The sequence below is a fragment of the Polyodon spathula genome, chromosome 1 (assembly GCF_017654505.1).
Source record: "Polyodon spathula isolate WHYD16114869_AA chromosome 1, ASM1765450v1, whole genome shotgun sequence".
NCBI classification, from domain to species: Eukaryota; Metazoa; Chordata; class Actinopteri; order Acipenseriformes; family Polyodontidae; genus Polyodon; species Polyodon spathula.
In genome coordinates this window covers 63,653,609-63,662,592 of record NC_054534.1, presented here as the reverse complement: position 1 = coordinate 63,662,592, position 8,984 = coordinate 63,653,609, and positions in this window count along the sequence as shown.

Below are 8,984 nucleotides of genomic sequence, written 5' to 3'. Positions count from 1 at the left end.
CTTATTTTTTTTGCATTAGATGATGCATGTTTGCTTTGGGTTGCTTGTAGATTCATAAAATAATTCAAGGCAACATCTTCTCTCCATGAACCTGAAATAATTTGACCGGTCCCTACATCTTCTTGATCAGTGCTTCCAGGTGGAGTGTAAAGCACACTTCTGGTTGAGTTGCTCCTCAAGTAATTGTGCAAAGCACATGCAGCCAGTGTTAATATTTTTACTTTTTCTGGAACAAGTCCAATTGGTCTCCAGAAAATCCTCCATCGGCTTGCCAGTATTCCAAAGGCATTCTCCACGCAGCGCCTTGCCCTAGAGAGACGGTAGTTAAAGATCCTCGTCTGTTCGTCCAGGTTTGCTCGTGAGTAGGGCTTCATCAGGTAAGGTTTAAGTGCAAAGACCTCATCTGCCATCATCATGTATGGCACCTAACTATTCTGCTCTGGCAGGCATTCTGAAGGTGGAAGGTTTAACTGATTGCTCTCAAGAGCTGAGCTGAGACCACATTTGGCCCAAACCCCACCATCACTCATTCTCCCATTTGTCCCAACATCAACGTATGAAAATTTTAGCTCAGCATCCACGAGGGCTATGAGAACAACTGAATGTGAGCCCTTGTAATTGAAGTATTGAGAGCCTGAATGTGGTGGGGGCTCAATAATTACATGTTTGCCATCCAAGGCCCCAGTGCATTATGGAAAGTTCCAAATGTCCTTAAATTTTGAGAATACAGACACTCACTCTTCTTGAGTTTGTGGAATTCTAAGGTATTCTTCCCTAAGCCCACTGTACAATGCCTGACATGTTTCCGAAACAGCCTTGCTGACTTTATTTCGGCTGACATGGAACAAGTATTCCAGAGACTGGAATGCTTCCCCTGTTGCAAGAAATCTCAGTGTTATCGCTAGATGCTCGCTTGCTGTTATTGCTGCTCGCATACTGTATCTTTTTTATTGTATCTTCAACAATGGAGAGAAGAGCATGAGAAGCGTACTTTCCATTCGCAGCATGAATTTGAAGCCATCTGTGTCTTCTGTGGCAAGCTCCTTTAGAAGTGTGTTAAAGCAAGTTTTTCACGATGAAGTAGCCAATTTCTTGCCCAAACTTTTTTTTTTCTTTTTATCTTTTTTTTTTTCAAACACACTGCAACAATGCAGGCAGCTACAAACTTTTTCTTTTTTTCTTGCATTTCTACTTTTACCAAAAGTTTGTAAAAGTTGTCATGACAACTGTAACTGTAAAATAGATTTGAACTCCAAACACCTTAAATATTATTGGTTCATCTCTTAAGTTTCCTGAAAAAGTTGCCTGGTGTTACATAGAAGTTGAAGCAACTTGGTTGCCAGCAACTCTCTTGATGCAACAGTTGCCAGGAAAAGTTGCCTCATGTTACATTGGCTTTACAGTTCAAATCCTCCACAATGACGTCACAGGTAACACGTTGCTACAATTTATGTTGTCAGCGCATTGATTCGTGTAACAAGTCCTTTAGTTTCTCTGAGATACGAATGTACCAGCTTTACATTTTTTTTTAACGTATTCTCATTTTGTTGATCATTGATGAACATTTCTGTACTGTGGGTGTTGTCGAGTGATTGAAAATGAGATATTTTGTGTTTTAATTGAAGGTGATGGTCTCGGAGTCGAACAGGTCAAAGTTCAAGTATATTTTCCTCTAGAGGAATTACCACTTTTTGACGTCACTACTGTGGTATTATCACTTTTTTTTGGAATGGCTGTGGATGCAAATATAGCCTTCATCCATGTATTTATATATATATATATATATATATATATATATATATATATATATATATATATATATATATATATATATATATATACACACACACACACACACACAATGCAGAGAAAAAGTTTGTGAACCCCTTAGGATTTTCATATATTTTACATATTCCAAACCTAAAATGTTATTAGATCTTAATCTAAGTCCTAATAATAGATAAAGATAACCTGATTAAACAAATTACACAAAATAAGATACTTTTACAACATTTATGTATTCACAAATGATTCAACATTCAATATCCATACGTGAAAAAGTATGTGAACCTATAGATTCAGAAACTGGTGGCACTCTATTGAGCAGCAATGACTTCAACTAAGCATTTCTTGTAACTGTTGGTCAGTCTCTCACATCGGTTTTGAGGAATTTTGGCCCATTCCTCCTTAAAGAACTGCTTCAACTCAATGACATTTGAAGTCTTCCTTGCATAGACAGCTCGCTTCAGGTCCTGCCACAACATTTCGATGGGGTTTAAGTCCGGACTTTGAATAGGCAATTGTAAAATGCAGAATTTCTTCTTCTGCATCCATTCTTTTGTAGATCTGCTTGTATGTTTAGGATCATTGTCTTGCTGCATGACCCACTTTCGGTTCAGCTTCAGCTCACGGACAGATGGCCTGACATTTTCCTCTAGAATCTTCTGATACAATGCAGAATTCATGGTTGTGTCAATGAAGGCAAGCAGTCCAGGTCCTGAGGCATCAAATCAGCCCCAAACCATTACACTCCCACCACCATGCTTGACAGTTGGGATGAGGTTCTTCTGTTCAAATGCAGTGTTTGGTTTTCACCAAACATAACATTTCTCATTGAGGCCAAAAAGTTCTACCTTTGAATCCTCTGTCCAGAGAACATTGTTCCAGAAGTGGATCGTCTATCTTTGGCGAACTTCAGATAGGCAGCAATGTTCTTTTTAGAGAGCAGTGGTTTCCTCCTGGCTATCCTTCCATGAACGCCATTCTTGTTCAGTCATGAACACTCACATTAGCCAAGGCAAGAGTGGCCTGCAGATCCTTGGATGTTACTCTGGGGTTCTTTGTGACTTCCTTAATGATTTTCCGGTTTATTCTTGGAGAGATTTTGGTAGGGCAACCACTCCATTTGTAGACTATCTGTCTGACAGTGGATTGGTGGAGCCCCAAATCATTAGAAATGGTTTTGTAACCCTTTTTAGACTGGTGAGCATCAATAACTGTTTTTCTGAGATCCTCAGAGATTTCTTTTGATTGTGGCATGGAGTGTTTCCACACACCTGTATGGTGAAGACCAAATTCACAAAGTTTCTGATCTTTATATAGAGAGGGGCCTCCCAAACTCAACCCTGAAGATTTACTTAATTATTTAAACACCTGATTCTAATTATCCCCTTAATTGAGCTGATAAAACCAGGATTTCACTTACTTTTTTCACATACCCTGAATCTTAATTACTCGTTGTTTGTCTAATTCATACAGCATTTTGTTTCAAAAGACATGGAATTAGTTAATATAAATCCTAATGGATATTTAATAAAAGACTGAGTCTGATTCAAGAAGATTGTCATGGTAAAACTATGGAATTTCCATAATTATCATTGGGGTTCACAAACTTTTTCTCAGCACTATATATATATATATATATATATATATATATATATATATATATATATATATATAGTGTTTGTATAGTGGCAGACTAGGGAAAAGAGAAGAGAAAAATGACTAGAGCAGGAGTTCTCAATCTCGGTCCTGGGGACTCCCTGTGTTCTTTTTTCTTTCCAAGTAAACACACCCTTATCATCATTATCATCATCATAATAAATGCATACATATTTTATCGAAAAATACCAATATTTTATAAATAACTCACATTATAATATTAAACATATCTGAAGTAACTCTTTCAGCTTCTTTTTTTGCCATATAAATTGAAAAAACTTGACCATCCCCCAGAGTCAAAGAAATGTTCTCCCAGCCTGTCGGCATTATTGTTTTACACAAACTACCTCCTCAGTTAGCAAACATTCGAGGCGAACAGACCACCAACAGAAAAAGGTTTAAAACTGTTTGCAAACGTTGTTCTAGTTGAAAAACACATTTCTAAGAACTAATTATGCCTTTAAAAAAAACTAAAAGTGCCAAAATATTTAGTTTATTGTCAACTTTCACCCTGTGTGGAGTTTTGTCTGACCGGAGTTAGAAATAGTAAATAAAAATATAGTAAGAGTCAATGAGAAGTCCCCACAAGTATAGGAAAACATAAAGTGTGTGTGTGTGTGTGTGTGTTTGTGTGTGCCCTGTCTGTATGTCTATATGTCACATTTAAGTTTATTACATACATCTGAGAAACAATTATTCAATAAACCTGGCTTGGGCATTCTTTAGCACAAATAATTGAGTATCAAAATAACTGAAAATCAAATGTTATATGGAGTTATCAGTCTGTCTGTCTGGCTGTCTGTATGTATGTCAAACTTCCATTTTTACATAGATCTTGGTGATCTGCTTTTTCATTTGTTACTGGAAGCTCTCATTTTGTATTTATAACTGTGGCAGGGATGAATGATGGATTTTACTATACTGTAGCTTTTAATCATAGTTTTGTTCTAGTGAGAATTTTAAGTAAACACTTTGATAGACAAATCCCATTTTCTCCAAACAAAAAGTTTGAAAAAAAAAAAAGTTTTATTTTGTATATTTAAAATATTTACAAGAGAAGTACATTGAAAGTGTACGAACACATGGTACACTCAGTGAGTGAGGTGCTCACACTGATATATCATCACCATGAGGCTTCACCAGGGCAAGCTGTGAAAAGAAAATACATCCATTTTTACTTTGTTTCATGCATACTATTTTAATAACATTTATACAAAATGAATGTATTATATAAATAAGACAATAATTTAAGGAATGTACATTGAATTTTATTTTACACAAACTGGATACTCCTAAATTGGGTAGATCAGTTTGGTGTAGTACGAACATACTAATACTGTATACACGTTAGTAAAATCTTTAAACTACGAAAGCTTTGCTCACTATAAGGAGTTGTGAAAATGTTGATATGCATATCAAAGCATATGGCACAGTTTTTTTTTTTTTTTTTATAGAACACTCATACAATTATTTGGAATGTACATAATAGCCACTGTTCAAAGTGCATACAGTATTATACATTAGTTAGATATATTACAGTGCTGTTTATATCACTGGAAGTTAGTCCAGGTAAGAAAATGTAATAAAAACAGATTTGGCAAACAATTTTCACCTTTGCAAGGACCATAAAAACAAAGTTTGTTATTTTACTTCAGCAAATTCCATATCAATGACCCTGTTCACACTACTTGGCTGGCCCAGGGTCACCCAGGAGCCATCGCATATTTAGCTCCGCAACCCCGTTCACGTTTGTGGTTTCAGGCACCTTTGACCGTTCAAATATGTGACTGAAAAGCAGGCCTAAAATGTGGAGAATTGATTGCTGGGAAGGATATATATATAATTAAGTAATACCCCAAATATAAAAGCCAAAGGTGGTTGAATGCTTGTCAGTACTCTGATTTGGCTTGCTAAATGACAAATTAGTAGTATGATTAATATTTATTACTATTTGTCAAATAAAAGGCATACACAGAAATAATTTAACACTATAAATATATATTTATACTTTTATGGAATGATAGCCTGCATTCAGAATGGAAGAGCTACCGGGATATACAGTAATCTTTGATTTGAAGCAGATGTTTCTTATTAATATTTATTTTTTCAATGCAGCACAGTAGCAATTTAATGTTATATATTTAAAAAAACAATATATATTATTGACTATTTTGACTTAATGTTAGGTTGTATCAAAGATCTTAATATTTGTTGATGGGAACAGTATTTTATTTGTGTATAAAAGCAATCAGCTAAAAGAACTGATCAGAATTTTAGACACACACTTCTGTAGCTATGTACTGCAAAATAAACAATGGAGCCAGCATTATTGATCATTACTGAGATCCACAATTCTACAGTTTTTATATGTATCACTTAGTTACTAAACAACAGGAAGACAAGGTAATTGTGACAAATAAAGCTTAATTATGAATGGACTTTTTATATATTTTTTTATATGGGGGTGGCTCTATTTACCGCGCACGTGGGAGTATGGAAGTGTCTGCTGAGCTATGTAACCAAGTTGGTCATATGACACAAAAAAGCGGCCCTAAGTCTGTTTTATGTTCATATATATGCAAAGGCCGGCCCTCGTTTGCCTTTTCATTTTTGGAGCGTTCACATATGAAAAAGGCTTCCCTGAGTCAGCCCTGGGCTACCTTAAATCGCAAGTGTGAATGGGGTCATAGTTATGTAACTCCAAAGGTTTACACTTTGTGGTGCTCTTATATTGTTAAAATATTTTGTTTTCAATATTTGGTAGTCATATTATTAGGGAATACAATTGACTGTACTGCCCTGTAACACCTGTAAGTCACCTTGGATAAAGGCGTTTGCCAAATAAATAATAATAAGACAAATTATTTTTAGTTTACAGGCGTATACACTGCTGGGATTTTTGTATGCAGAGCTTTGGTCAGACTCAATCATGACACATCTACAAATATAATTACAAAATACAATTTACAAACAAAGAGCTGTTTAAAAGTTTAAGAAGGAAAGTACTAAAAACAAGGTTAGCCGAACTCCATATAGTGATGAGTATTGAAAAGATGGTGAACAATTTACAAAAGCCTTTACTGCTGTGGTGCAAATGAGATCTATAGAGATCTTGACTTCGGGGGTTATTTGCTAAGAAGATCACATTTTGAACACACAGCAAAATCGGATACGTCTAAAAATGATACGGGTGCGTACATTTACTGGCAAAGAAAAAAACACTGACGAAGTAACCCCGTGTGAGAAATGATAGAAGATGCTATTGTAGCTCATATGAGATTGAGATAAACTAATCCAGTGTCAGATCTGTTTTTGTTTTGATATCTGTATCTGGTTTGACTAACGTTCCACCTTGCTAAATCAGTGAAGCAGTCTCATGGTTTTTACCTCAGCTGTGATTGCGATAGAAAGTCACATAAAAACAGAAGAACTGCATTAACTTCAAATAAACAGCACTATACATACATTGGAATTGCATTGTAGAATAACAAAAATGACAATGTCTCACACATTTTTAAACAGTATATCAGTATGTCATCAACATGTATAAGGTAAATGTTTTACTAAATGGCAATGTTTTTTTTTTTTTTTTTTAATTTTTTAAATTTTTATTTTACCAGACACAGATTTTAGCATTGTTTCTTTTCGTTTATGATTATGTAATGCTTTTTAGTTAATAAATATTTAGTTAATACATTTCACACTGATGTAAATTGTTATTGTACACTATGAGGCAACATTCAGACAGTATTCTTTGAACATGTAAACACATAGTTACACACATTTTATTCCAAGCAACCAACATACCAGTTTAAATTAGGTATTTACTGTATTTGCAAACATTTAAAAATTCACTAACAAGTCTTAGCAGAAAGAGTATTTTGTGTGAGAAATTATGAAAATGGGGGGTTCTTTACATGAACTGTAGATTATTAACAAAAACTAAAGTTATTTAAAACAAAGTTTTAAATTTGTTACTAGAATACTAAATCCTAAACAGGCTAAATCTTATCATTGTGAAGACAACAGCAGAAAAGAGAGATAAAAGAGAACATGTTGCAATCTGATGTGCGTTACTGCTGTTGCTTCACAGCAGAAGGAAAGGAATGTTCATTTCCAGTGAACCATCAAGTACATACCTGTTAGAACGCAAAAGCTTAAGTATGCTAATGTTTATAAGGCAGCTATTCAGTCAAGTGACATAATGAGAGGTATTACCTATACTTCATATATGATCTACTTCGAGGAAGAGCTGCCTTTCACAAAGGTTTCTAAAGCCTCATTTTTTTGTGTGTGAATTGGTATAAAGAATTAACACAGACACGTGAATAGAAATATTTTAAACTGAAGCCAGGCTATGGTGATAAAAGAAGTAACTGGACATAGAATTCAATGAAAAGTAAATAAACTTTTAAGGAATCAAAATGGTTTTAACCCACACTCTTGACACGGATGTTGAGGAAGATAGAACTGAAAGAGGGTGATAAAAAGAAAATGCTTGGTCATTAGATGAGGAGGTAGTTTAACCGACATGATATATAGCGGTGAAAAAAAAAAAAGAATGCAAAAAAAAAAAAAAAAATAATTCAATATGGCATTCAATGCATTTTTAATTCAATGTCCTAATTCAAAGTATTCTTGCAGCGCTAAACTTGTTTTTCAGTGCTTTGCAAAAAACATTCTTAGTTTTCCTGTGTAAGTACAGATATTTTTTAATTTTGTTCTGAATTTACTGTAGCATACTGGTAATCATTTAGAAGTTCCCCATACTTTTGGCATGCTTATACTGCACATTTACTGTGCTTTACAATATCGCACCACACTTATGTTTGTTATCCATGCGTCCCTGTATTTTACTATGCTTTCTCTATTATTTTACTCTACTTTACTTTTACCAGTGTACCACAGTAAACATTTTAAAGGGTTGTTGCCCCTACATTTTAATAACTGTGGCGTTCATGAACAGTTAGGCAGCAGTACATTTTAGTTTTACATTATTTATTTGCATGCAGACTGTTTATCAAGTGTGGCTTTCTGTAGCTGTAATAACTTCAATGCCACCCCTCTTGAATATAGAACCTCATCATTTGTAATTCTCTATTGTTGGCATGTGTTAGATTTTGTACCTAAACAGACTACAGCCCCTGCTAACCTTTTGTTTTTTTTGGTGAACATTTAAGGCTGTAAATCTATGTTTAAGAGATTACGATTGATCACAACCTATTTTCAGTGAAAAACTAGACTTGCTCTAGTATTTATAGAACTTTTTCAGTTTTACTTTTGTATTTCTTTTCAATTTGACATTCATTTTCACATGCACAATTTAATTACAGTGGTTTAGAATGCATCAACATACTACTGTATAAATGATTAACCAATGCAAGATCCTCAAAGCAATATTTTTCTGGTTAAACCGTTAATAATATACTATGAAGTATTTTATTTTCATTTACTGTTAAAACATGTACAACTAACAATAACAGTACTGTAACTGCAAAAAGGAGATGTAAGAGCACAAAGCAACATTATCTCTTCCATGTCTA